This window comes from Macrobrachium nipponense, chromosome 2 (genome assembly GCF_015104395.2).
Source record: "Macrobrachium nipponense isolate FS-2020 chromosome 2, ASM1510439v2, whole genome shotgun sequence".
Taxonomy (NCBI): domain Eukaryota; kingdom Metazoa; phylum Arthropoda; class Malacostraca; order Decapoda; family Palaemonidae; genus Macrobrachium; species Macrobrachium nipponense.
Window position 1 is genome coordinate 167,773,860 of NC_087201.1, and position 14,226 is coordinate 167,788,085.

Sequence of the window (14,226 nt, forward strand, 5' to 3'; positions counted from 1 at the left end):
CCGTCGACTAGAAAAAGAAAAAGTAAATGGAACAAACCTGGAGTCACTTTTATTTTTTCCTGAGAAGTTTCAAGAACAGAAAAAGAAGAATTATGGACTGATTCAAAGTCTAGATAAGAAGCAATCCAGTCCTGAGGACGCCTCCAAGAGAGGTGAGGAAACGGTCCATCGACTAGAAAAAGAAAAAGTAAATGGAACAAACCTGGAGTCACTTTTATTTTTTCCTGAGAAGTTACAAGAACAGAAAAAGAAGAATTATGGACTGATTCAAAGTCTGGATATGAAGCAATCCAGTCCTGAGGACGCCTCCGAGAGAGGTGAGGAAACAGTCCGTCGAATAGAAAAAAGAAAAAGTAAATGGAAAGAACCAGGAGTCATTTTTCCTTATTCCTGAGAATCTTACCACAAGAGAAAAAGAAGAATTATGGACTGATTCAAAGTCTAGTTAAGAAGACAGTCTGTGCAAACAATGCCATTGGCTTCAATAGCAGTTGCACAAAAGAGGAAATATGCCCAAATAGCGCATTATGATTATTATCATCATTTTCAGGAGCTGTTTTATATCCGTACCAGTGCTGAGAAAGGACTGGGAGACTAATTAATGACACCTTGATGTGATGCCACACAGAGAGCATTCTCTTGCGAAACATGATAAGTCTTCTTTGTCTTGGTTTTAACTATGCTTGTTAAGGAGAGATGCTTTCTGGCTCATTTCGTGAGAAATTCAACAATACTTCAAAGCTCTGGATTTCATAAATCAGGGTAATTATTTAATAATAATAATAATAATAATTAATAATAATAATAATAATAATAATAATAATATATATATATAATATATATATATATATATATAATATATATATGCATATATATATATGTAATGTATAATTATATATATATATATATATATATATATATATATATATATATATATATATATATATATATATTATATAATTCGTAATTTCAACGCAACGGTATTCAAAGCATGCTAGTGCGATATCTGAGGATGTTACTTAATAATCTACTATTTTTCCAGCTACAATTAACAACGTCGTTTCGGCCATCATCTCTTTTTTTTATGTAGCAGCTTCCCAGTAATCCTATAAGTTTTCTATACTCTCTCCTCTCTCTCTCTCTCTCTTCTCTCTCTCCCTCTCTCTCTCTCTATTGAAACACCATTCTTAAACTCCATTCAATAAAATGTAGATATATTTCTATACTTTTTTTTTAGATATATATATATATATATATATATATATATATATATATATATAGAGAGAGAGAGAGAGAGAGAGAGAGAGAGAGAGAGAGAGAGAGAGAGAGAGAGAGAGATTATCAAAATGTATCCGAGACGTGAGATTAATTTGAGTTTTATAAAGCAAATATGACCAATCAAAATAAACACTTTCATGAAATACAACTGTATTTTCTTTTCACTCTTGAGAGAGAGCGAGACAGACAGACAGACTGACAGACAAACAGAGATTATCAAACTGTATCCGGGAAGTGAGATTAATTCAGGTTTTATAAAGCGAATATGACCTTCAAAATGAACACTTCCATGAAATACAACTGTATTTCCCTTTTCACTTTTTTGAGAGTGAAAGAGAGATTTCAAAATGCATTTGAGACTTGACATATATGTAGATTTTACAAAGCAAATATGACCTTCAGAATAGACACAATCACCACCTTTTTCTTTTTTTTCTCACCAGACGCCAGGTAGGCCTCCAGGCCTGTCAGTCGTCCTGCTTCAGGAACAGTCTCCATTCTTGGCGATCATCATAGAGCCTTATCTCATCAACTTCCCGCAAACTAGAGCCTCTCCTCTCTACTCCTCTCTCTATGTTTTTGTAGCCATCTCATTTTTGGTCTTCCTACCGGTCTCCTTCCTTCCGGTGTCCATTCCAAAAACCAAAAAACCTTATAGGATATCGCTCCTCCTCCATTCTTTTGGTGTGGTCCAAACCATCTAAGCTGCTCTCTCCACAAAATCTAGTATCCCCTCCACTCCCAGTTCTCTTCTAATGTCTTCATTTCGTAGCCTATCTAGTCTTGTTACACCTTTTATGAGTCTTAGGGCTTTCATTTCAGCTGCTTTTGAAGTTGGCTTCTAGTTCTTGATGTTAATGTCCATGATTCATGGCCATAAGTCAATATTGGTCTTAAAAAAAATAGAGAGGTATATTATGGTTTTCACTTTGCGAGGTATATTTCTGTCTTTCATTAGTGGGTAGAGCAGATACAGGTTGTTACTGAATTTCTGTATTCGGGTAGTTGTTTCCAGTTTTGAATCGTTTTGGTCACTAAACTCTACTCCTAAGTATTTGAAATTTCTACACTGTTTCAATGTCTGACCTTCTAATTCTACATCTACGTTACTTGGTGTTCGTGATAAGTGCATGATCTCTGTCTTATTCTTGTTGATCCGCATTCCATTAGCTGTTAAGATCGCGTTCCAGTTGTTTGACGTTTTCTTGGAGAGATTCTGCGCTGAGGGCTATCATTGCATGGTCATCTGCATACATAAGGTTGATGGTCATATCTGCAGCTTCATCCTCACCTAGTTCCCTCATACATTTATCTAAGAACAATATAAAAAGAAGTGGCGCGCAAGGACCCAGCTGACCCTGTCTTACTCCTGATTTTTATTTCAAACCAGTCTTCATTCTCTTGATTTGTTTTTACTCTGGATCTGATGTTTTGATAGGTGTTATAAATTGCTCTGATAAGTTTCTCAGGGATTCCATAGTAAGGGTCTTTTAGGGCATCCCCATATTTCATTCTTGGTACTCTATCAAAAGCCTTTTCTAGATCTATAAAAGCAATATATCTATCCCTGTCCCATTCCCAGCTCTTCTCAAATATCATCTTGAGGGGAGAAAATCATATCAGTTGTCCCTCTTCCTGGTCGAAAACCGTTTTGCCATTCACCCAGCTTTGGTTCAACATATCCTCTCAATCTAGTTTCAAGTATTCTTTCATATACTTTAAAAGCATGTGACATTAGGGATATTCCTCTATAATTGCTGCAATTTGTCTTGTCACCTTTCTTATAGATTGGGCATATTAGATCTCTTCTCCAGTCTTCAGGTGGCATTTGCCCATTCCAGAGTATGTCGATTAGCTCTAGTAGCCAGATGACTCCATCCTCCCCCATGTTTTTAAGGAGCTCTGCAGGTATTGTATCCACTCCAGGGGCCTTACCATTTCTCATCCCCTTGAGAGCATTTTTTAACTCCAGTGTTGTTATGTCAGGTTCTGCATCCCCAATCAATAAATTAAATTACATTTTCCTTATCTTTTTGAGAGAGAGAGAGAGAGAGAGAGAGAGAGAGAGAGAGAGAGAGAGAGAGAGAGATAAATTTTTTCCAAGACGTGAGATTAGTTTAAGTTTTTCAAAGCATATGTGAACATCAACATAAACTCATTTAATGACTACAGTAAATAACAAGAAGCCCTGTGTATTTAATATCATACCGACTCTTGATGCCAATATCATTTGAATACCTTTTGATTAGAGCTCTAAATAAACGTATTATATTTATTTATAAAACCATAGATAGATAGATAGTAGTTAGATTTATCGAGAGAGAGAGGAGAGAGAGAGAGAAGAGAGTAGAGAGAGAGATAAAAGAGAGAGAGAGAGGTACCGTAGAAATTTAATTCCATGCTGACTCGTAAAGCTGATATTATTTGAACGCCTATAAATTACAACTCTAAGTTGAAAAAAAATAAAATATATAACAACCAAGGAATTCTTGTGATCTTCATTTAACCCAGCTTGAAGTGAACTACTTTGAATGAACGTAGGTCCCAGAGACCACACGTTCAAGCTTTTTATAGATACTTGAAGATGGCATTTTCGTCCAGTTTTACCATGAGTAGGTAACACGGCGGGGAAAGTTATTGGGTTCCAGGGCCAGGGGAAAAAAAAATTAATCAGTGAGGGCAGGTATATACCATGTGCCTTTTTTCACTGTATACTTAATTCTGGATTTGAATTAAATTCTATAATAATAATAATAATAATAATAATGATAATAATAATAATAATAATAATAATAATAATAATAATAATAATAATAATAATAATAATAATAATAATAATAATAATAATAATAATAAACAGCGCACATAGTAAGAAAAGTTATGGACTCCTAACGAGGCAGGATGCAACCCGGAACCCCACACTATACATACCACCCAGTCGAATTGAAGACTGTGATAGACCAAAGAAAAATAAATAATAATAATAATAACTAATAATAATAATAATAATAATAATAATAATAATAATAATAATAATAATAAGTAATAATAAAATTTGATAATCTATAAGATGGGAGCAACATCAAACACATAGATGAGACAGGATACAAATACCTGGGAATAATGGAAGGAGGGGATATACAAAACCAAGAGATGAAGGACACGATCAGGAAAAGAATATATGCAGAGACTCAAGGCGATACTCAAGTCAAAACTCAACGCCGGAAATATGATGGAAAGCCATAAACACATGGGCAGTGCCAGTAATCAGATACAGAGCAGGAGTAGTGGAATGGACGAAGGCAGAACTCCGCAGCATAGATCAGAAAACCAGGAAACATATGACAATACACAAAGCACTACACCCAAGAGCAAATACGGACAGACTATACATAACACGAAAGGAAGGAGGGAGAGGACTACTAAGTATAGAGGACTGCGTCAACATCGAAAATAGAGCACTGGGGCAAATCTGAAAACCAGTGAAGACGAGTGGCTAAAGAGTGCATGGGAAGAAGGACTAATAAAAGTAGACGAAGACCCAGAAATATACAGAGACAGGAGAAAGACAGACAGAACAGAGGACTGGCACAACAAACCAATGCACGGACAATACATGAGACAGACTAAAGAACTAGCCAGCGATGACAATTGGCAATGGCTACAGAGGGGAGAGCTAAAGAAGGAAACTGAAGGAATGATAACAGCGGCACAAGATCAGGCCCTAAGAACCAGATATGTTCAAAGAACGATAGACGGAAATAACATCTCTCCCATATGTAGGAAGTGCAATACGAAAAATGAAACCATAAAACCACATAGCAAGTGAATGACCCCGCACTTGCACAGAACCAGTACAAAAAGAGGCATGATTCAGTGGCAAAAGCCCTCCACTGGAGCCTGTGCAAGAAACATCAGCTACTTGCAGTAATAAGTGGTACGAACACCTACCTGAAGGAGTGGTAGAAAACGATCAGGCAAAGATCCTCTGGGACCTATTGGTATCAGAACGGATAGGGTGATACGTGCAAACAGACCAGACGTGACGTTGATTGACAAAGTCAAGAAAGAAAGTATCACTCATTGATGTCGCAATACCATGGGACACAGAGTTGAAGAGAAAGAGAGGGAAAAATGGATAAGTATCAAGATCTGAAAATAGAAGTAAGAAGGATATGGGATATTGCCAGTGGAAATCGTACCCATAATCATAGGAGCACTAGGCACGATCCCAAGATCCCTGAAAAGGAATCCAGAAAAACTAGAGGCTGAAGTAGCTCCAGGACTCATGCAGAAGAGTGTGATCCTAGAAAACGGCACACATAGTAACGAAAAGTGATGGACTCCTGAGGAGGCAGGATGCAACCCGGAACCCCACACTATAAATACCACCCAGTCGAATTGGAGGACTGTGATAGAGCAAAAAAAAAAAAAACAAAAAAAAAATAATAATAATAATAATAATATACTTCATTTTTAGGGTAATAATAATAATAATAATAATAATAATAATAATAATAATAATAATAATAATAATAATAATAATTTTCTACTATATAGATAAAACGTTTTTAACAAACACTCTCCTCCTCTCCTCTCTCTCTCTCTCTCTTCTCTCTCTTTCTCTCTCTCTCTCTCTCTCTCTCTCTCTCTCATTTTTCAGAAAAAAAATAAACCACAGTCCGAAGAAAGAATTATCCATCTATGAAAAAAAGATCATTTTTATTTCTACCAAAGATTTTCCTTAACTTTTCCCTCCATCCTATGTAACAACTCGAAGACGGCAATTCAGTAAACATTTCCGCCACTTCCTCTCCTCGGGATCGATTCCGGGTAACCCGCGCTGACTAGAATCACTCGTGTTCCTCGCAAACTTGTCGGATAAAATGGACCAATTTCTCTTCAACAGTCATAGATTCACTTTTGTGGGGAGAGAGAGAGATGGAGAGAGAAGAGAGAGAGAGAGAGAGAGAGAGAGAGAGAGAGAGAGGCGAAAAGGATTGAGAGAGAGAGGCCAAAATGATTGAGAGAGAAAGAGAGAGAGAGAGAGAAGAGACCTTACCTTACCTTACAGACCTTACATCTTTTGTTCGGGTTGCCCCAGGTCCCTCAGTGTGAGGCACCTCTAATGTCTACCAGAGAGTTGCTAGTACATCTTCCGGTATATTTTGCATCTTCCAATCTTGGATGGTCTGGGATGCAGTTTAGATATTTGTCGAGCTTATTCGTTTAAACACCATCTACGCTTCACTCCTGCTATATTCCTCAGATGAGCTGGCAACGCATTGAATAGACGCTGCATTATCGATGCTGGTGCGTAGTGGATTAATGTCCTGTGTGCTTTCCTTATTTTTCCTGGTATAGTTTTGGGCACTATTAATCTACCTCTGCTTGCTCTTTCTGATATTTTTAGTTCCATGATATTTTCTGCTATTCCTTTCTATCTGTTTCCATGCCTGAATTATCATGTAGCGTTCTCTTCTCCTTTCTAGACTATATAATTTTAAGAATTGTAGTCTTTCCCAGTAGTCTAGGTCCTTAACTTCTCTATTCTAGCTGTAAAGGCCTTGGTACACTCTCTATTTGTGCATAATCCTTATGATATTGTGGGTTACCATATCATATTGCAATATTCCTTTTGATAGTGTGGGTACCATCAATATGCAATATCAATTCAAGTGGACTACGAACATATGTTTTATAAAGACATAATCATGTGTTTCAGCTTTTCTTGTTTTGAAGTGCCGTAACAACATTCCCATTTTTGCGGTTTACATTTTGCCAACAGAGTTGCTATTGATCATTGCAATAAAACATGTTCCTATTCATCATCACACCAAGGTCTTTAACTGCTTCCTTATTTGTGATGGTCTCATTATTAGGTCCCTTATATGCATATAGCTTTCTTTCTCTGTTTCCATAATTTATTGATTCAAATTTATCAGAGTTAAATATACCATCCTATTTACCTCTGCCCAATCATATACTTTGTTAAGGTCTCTTTGTAGAGCGTTCCTATCTTCATCACAAGTATTTCTCTAACTTATTCTTGTGTCATCTGCGAAACTACTCACTAACCGTTTCTTAAGAATCCTTCACATTATTGTCTATGTCTTCAATCAATAATAACAAACAGTATTGCAGCTAACACCGTACCTTGCGGCACACCGGATATTACCTTGACTTCATCCGATTTCTCGTCGTTTGCAATAACTATCTGTTTTCTGTTGTGTAAAAATTCTTTTAACCATCTTCCTACTTTATCCACGATATTGTGTTTTTTCTAATTTTCTTTCTTCGCTAATATATTTATGGTCTACTTTATCAAAAGCTTTTGCAAAGTCTAAACCACATCTGTTTCATTCCGCTTTTCATATTTTTGAATATGTTCTCACGGTGGACTAACAGTTGGGTTTGTGTACTTTTTTCGGGTACGAACCATGTTGTCCTTTATTAAACAAATTATTTTTTATTAAAATGTTTCATAATATTTTTCTTCATTACCCTTTCATACACTTTCATAATATGTGATGTTAGACTCACAGGCCTATATTACTTGCCTCTAGTCTGATCCACTTTTGAAAGTAGGGGTAATATATGCTAATTTGTGCTCATCATAAATCTTGCCTGTATCTACACTTTGTCTTAATAATATTGCAAGTGGCTTTGCGATAGAATGAACTACTTTCTTTAACAAAATAGCAGGAATTCCATCAGGCCCTGCAGCAGCTCCATTTTTAATTTCATTAATAGCCTGCACAATATCAGCTCATTAATATCTATGTCAGCTAAATATTCACTATTTTCATCCCTTACTTCTATATCATTATCTCATTATCTATTCTAGGGGTGGTGAATTCTCTCTTATATCGTTCTGCCAGTATGTTGCAAATTTCCTTTTTTTCATTCGTTAATCTCCCTTCAATTCTCAGAGGGCCTATTTCATTCTTCTTTTATTCATCTTCTTCGCTATGCGTATAAATAGTTTGGGTTTTGCTTGATATTTAATAGGGTTTTTTCTTCCAAGTCCCGTTTTTCATTTTCTTTTGATTGTATAGTCTTTTGTTCTGCATTTTCTATCTTACTTTTTAGTTCTATAACTTTCCATGCATTTTTTTCTTTTGCAAGACCTTTTTTCCACTTTCTGATTTTCTGGAACAAGATCCTTCTGTCTCTTGGTATGCATGAATGATGTTTACTTTTCTTCTTCGGTATATCTTTTTTCCACTATTTTTCTCCAATAATTTTTTATATCCCGTAATTTACCCTTATGTCATCATTACGAAAATGTTTATCCCAATCTTTGGTTTAATTCTTCATTAATTTCTGAATTTTTATTTTTTACTTGTAGAATTTGGTATTTTCCATATCCTTCCCACTTTTTCATTTCTTGCTTATCTCTATTTTCACCTTGCTTTGGAAGTAAGTGTTAATTCTATGACATTATGGTCTGAAATATTCGCATTATCAAACTATTATTTCTTTAACATAATTCATCTCGTTCACAAATACTAGGTCTAAAGTATTTTCCTTTCTTTGTTGGCAGGTGATTTATTTGTTGAATGTTGTATTCTAGTAGCATGATCTATTAATAGCTTTTCAAATTGCCTCTTATCTTCTGCATAAAAGATAGAGAGAGGAGCAAAACAATTGAGAGAGAGCGAAAAAGATTGAGAGAGAGAGAGAGAGAGAGAGAGGAGAGAGAGAGAGAGAGGAGAGAGAGAGAGAGAAATGTGTCCCAGGCTGTGGTATGTCCTATCGACGTCGGAAGAATCCTGGAATACGAATGAGTCTCTTGGGGAAAGTGGAAACCGGTCCCAAGAGCTTTTAGTGTTACCTTCGGCCTTTTCCAGGGGAGTAATCCAGCGTTCATATGCTGGAAAGCTGCCTGGAACGCACGCAGCGCTCTCGCGCGTGTATGTAGACGGGGAAATAGGGGCGGTTTAATTATGACAATGGTTTTGGAATATGTTTCACATTGATAGAGATTTGCTAATGTAGAGCATGTTAGTGGAAAATCTCAGAAAATTAGTTTGAGATGAAAGCATTATTGCAAGGAGTATATAGCATTCAGTCGAATATTTATGTATACCTTTAAACGTTCTGTATATATTTCTATATTTTTCATGCTTAGCTATTGCTGTTGGCACCATTAAACCAAATCATGCTCTAGAGGATTCACACCAGAATGCATTGTAATGTGTGATTATTTTGTTTTGTCTGTCAGGGAATATATGATTTTAATATTTTCTCATCGTTGTGGTAATTTGAAATGTTTCATCAAGTGGATATAATTAAATGAAACTGCAGTATTATTATTATTATTATTAATTATTATTATTATTATTATTATTATTATTATTATTATTATTATTATTATTATTATAAAACTTTCTTTGATCATATCACAATCATCCTATTCGACTGGCTATTTATTATAGTGTGGGGTTCCGGTTTGCATCCTGCCTCCTTAGGAGTCAATCACTTTTCCCGCTGTGTGCGCTGTTTTCTAGGAGCACACTCTTCTGCTGAGTCCTGGAGCTACTTCGGCCTCTAGTTTTTCCCGGTTCCTTTTCAGGGATCTTGGGATCGTGCCCTAGTTTCTATGATTATAGGTACAATTTCCACTGGCATATCCCATATCCTTCTTATTTCTATTTTCAGGTCTTGATGCTTATACACTTTTTTTCCCCTTTCTTTCTCTTCAACTCTGGTGTCCCATGGTACATGGTATTGAGACATTAATGAGTGATACTTTCTTCTCGATTATTATTATTATTATTATTATTATTATTATTATTATTATTATTATTATTATTATTCAGAAGACGAACCCCATTCAGATGGAACAATCCCAGGACTATCCATAGACCCGAAATTCAAGCTTCCAAAGAATATGGTGCTCATTAGGAAGTATTAGAGGAGGTAAAGGGAAATACATTAAAAAAAGATATTTCTTATTAAAAAAGGAAAAAAAATCAATAAATTGGTAAATAGATGAAAATGTATTAAAATGCCACGAAAATAGTATTAGGGAAAGTAATGCAAAATTTTGAAGCTCCAGTTGCATTTTGGTATTTCTGTGGTTTTGTAACAACCAAAATAATCAAAGAATGGCCAAGAATAGTTGCAAAGGAGCAGGGACAGGCCGCGTGTTGCAGTAAATGCATATAGAATTGCCTTTCCTCTCACGATCTGATAAAAATTTCCTCGAATATACGAGCGAGATCCACAGCAGACCCGACGCATTCTTATATTTTTATATTTTCCAAGGGCGTTTTCCAGCCTTCCAGAATGATCCTAGTTGTCTTGCTTGGGACCAGATTCCTCTCCTTCCAGTAAGGGGTTAGTACCGTCAGCTCACATTGCAACTGACGTGGTGTACTGTAGACATTACTATAGTTTTTTTCGCAGCGTCCATTGGGTCCTTAGCCTCACACTTTGTAGACTTTACTTGCCTCCATTCCTCCTTCCATCTTTAATCTTCCTTTCCAGCACCTCTAACAATAGTTAGAGGTGCATAGAATGTTGTTTTGAAAGGACAGCTTCACTTAGTATTGTTTCTCCTCTCGTGAAGCGTCAGGATGAAGTGAATGTTGTTTTGCAGGGACAGCCTCACTTAGTATTGATTCTCTTCTCGTCAAGTGTCAGGATGACTGACTGTTTTTTTTTGGAAAGGTTACTCAGTATTGCTTCTCCCTTTGAGCAACCCTGCTTAATTTAGAGGAACATAATTGTAGAACCTTCTAATCTAAATTGGCCGAGTTAATGAATTTCCAGGGAATGGCAAATGTCACGTAGATTTATTAAGGCCAGAGACACACACAAAAAAACTGGGACACCCGGAGAACCTGAGTTAAAAATGCTCGGAAATAAAAAAAAAAAATAATAATAAAAAGTCTCAGAGGCGCTGGAAAAAATCTTCCTGGAAAAAAAAAAAAAATATGTCAGAGAGAGGCGCTGGAATGTTTTATTAATTCTTCTCAGAATATTTTCCTTCCGTCTCTCTTTCTTGTAAGCAATTATCATTTGCTTCGTAAGTCTCGTGTTTATTATTATTATTATTATTATTATTATTATTATTATTATTATTATTATTATTATTATTATTATTATTATTATTAGCCTTTCAATTCGTTGTAATTAGTATATTTTCTAATATACTAGTGTCGTAACTTGCTTGCGTGTTTGTTATTATTATTATTATTATTATTATTATTATTATTATTATTATTAGCTTTTCAAGAATATTATTCAGGTATAATTCGTCGTAATTAGTATATTTTCTATGTACTAATGGATTTTTCTATACGTTTATTCTCGTAACTTTAACAGGAGTTTCGTGTTTGTCCAAACTTGCCCTTCAGTTTCTTAGCTATTTTCTGGAATTTCTTATAAGTCATCATTTTCTGCCTCGACGAAACTGTTACAGTTATTTTAAAGAATGTTTTGAAATAAAGAATGTATTCTTGTTATTAGTTTATCAATTTACAAACTGCTGGGCTTGATTATACCCCATCTCTTTCTGGGCTATCCAAATCAAGAGTGTTTTTAAATAAAGTATGTATTGGTCTTGTTTGTTTATCGATACACAAACAACTTTTTCAGAATAAAACCCAAAACATTCTATAAATATCTCCTGCGAGTCAAATTCAGTTGCCAGTTCATTATTTCATGCAAGTATTTACAGCTCTGAAATTCAGACAGGTTGCAGATTCTGTACTCTGAAAGGCAGCTGAAATAGAATTATAAATTTATTCATCTACATACAAGTATGAACGCACTGAATTGCATTTGCTAAGGACGACTCAACAGGACAATACAAAAATCTTATATGAAACTCGAAGTGTATATATATATATATATATATATATATATATATATATATATATATATATATATATATAATTATGATAATAGCTTCTTGCTACACCACGTTTGCCATTCATGCAGGCTTATAGCGTGGCAAAAGTGGTTTGAAAAAAATCTCTCTCTCTCTCTCTCTCTCTCTCTCTCTCTCTCTCTCTCATTATTTCCCAGCTTCCAGCGTCACCAGGTATCTATCTTTCCAGGGACCATTATTCCAGTACGTTGTAAAATTGAGTCGACCTCATAATATCCCTTTGTCGTGTGAGGCTGTCTGCTAAGGGAGTTTTTTTCTGCTTGGACTCACAATGGCGAATTAATACGTTCATTAACTGCTACGTGGTTTTTCCTATTCTTCTTCTCAGTCGGGTGCGTGTGATCATGAGGACGAGATGTGTGTGTTTGTATATAACATACACTTATATATATATATATATATATATATATATATGTATATATATATATATATATATATATATATGTATATATACATATATATATACATATATATATGTGTGTGTATAATGTGTGTTTGTTTGCATTGTGTGCATATGCATATCTGTCACTCTGTCCTCTTGTTTATACAAAGTTCATACATGAATAAAGTAATCATTTCAACTGATTTCACGTCAGAGACCTGTTAGCAGTGACAGAGAGAGAGAGAGAGAGAGAGAGAGAGAGAGAGAAAAGACAAGAATGAATGACAGAGAACTCGTATTTGCAACTGCAACAAGCAAACTTCCCACACCACGGAACTGCGCTCGGACGAAATCCAAAACTGAATTAGCTTAGAGGTGAAATCTAATTATTTAGCGACTTCGTTGGTCAACTTCAAAACGTGAACCCGTCGGAGGTGGAATAACATCTGGGGCAAAGAATTAGAGGAGATTATGACACAGGATCTTGAGCGAAGGCTGTTAACTAAGAAGATTTTCGTGCTCGTCCTTATTGGACTAATTCCTGGTCTTGTTCGCTTCCCTTGCTTTATTCTGTTCTCTTTCATAAATCGAGAGAGAGAGAGAGAGAGAGAGAGAGAGAGAGAGAGAGAGAGAGAGAGCCATATTATTCTCCTCAAGTTAAGAGTTTCCTAGAAGTCAGATCAGTCAGTATTTCTAGCTCCTCAATTACGCGAATGTTAAATTTTCCCGTAATATTTTACAAACTCGATCGATTCGCGTCGGTGTTGATTTCAGGATAAACTTACAGTGGGTCTCGGCTTTTCACTCTTTCCGCTTCGACAGCCCCATAAGACAGTTCGACACCTTACAAAACGTAATGCAGTTGTGCTGCAAAGCATTCGACACCTACATTACGCAATGTTCGTTCACTCCAATGAATTCGGCTGTTACATTACGCAATGCAATTACACTGCAGTGAATCTGACAATTACATTACGCAATGCAACTGCACTGCAATGAATTCGACAGTAACGTAACGTAATGCAATTACTTTGCAACGAATTTGACAGTTACATTGCGCAATGCAATTGCACTGCAACGAATTCGACAATTGCATTGTGCAATGCAATTACACTGCAATGAATTCAACATTTACCTTACGCAGTGCAACTCCAGTGCAGTGAACTCACCACTGCATAGAACGTTAAGAAAAAATGGGCATTTTAACAAAGACGACGGGTTTAATGCATTACACATCCAAAGCTTTCAATTCAACTTCAAACTTCAGTTATTATGTTCCTTTTCAAAGATTCTGAGGAACAGAAACTTAAGTATTTTAGCAGTTTCTGATATTTCGTAACAAAATAATTTTTCACATTATGGGCGTTCAGCTGACACCCTGACCTTGAAAAATAAGGAAATAAGCAAAATATTATGTCAGTCTAATCTGTATTCACGGAGTCATCATAATTTTCAAAAGAATACTTGATTTGGCATTACATCAAACCATTACTTTTTAGTTTGTGTTGTAATAATACATCTTAAATATATTATTTTGTTAACTAGATAATTCAATAAATAATTTATGCCTAATATTGTTGTTGGGGGGGGGGGGGGGGGAGGGGGGGGGGGGGGGGGGGGGGGGAGTTAGTAAAAGCCTTAAGGAAAAGCCTAAAAAGGTCTG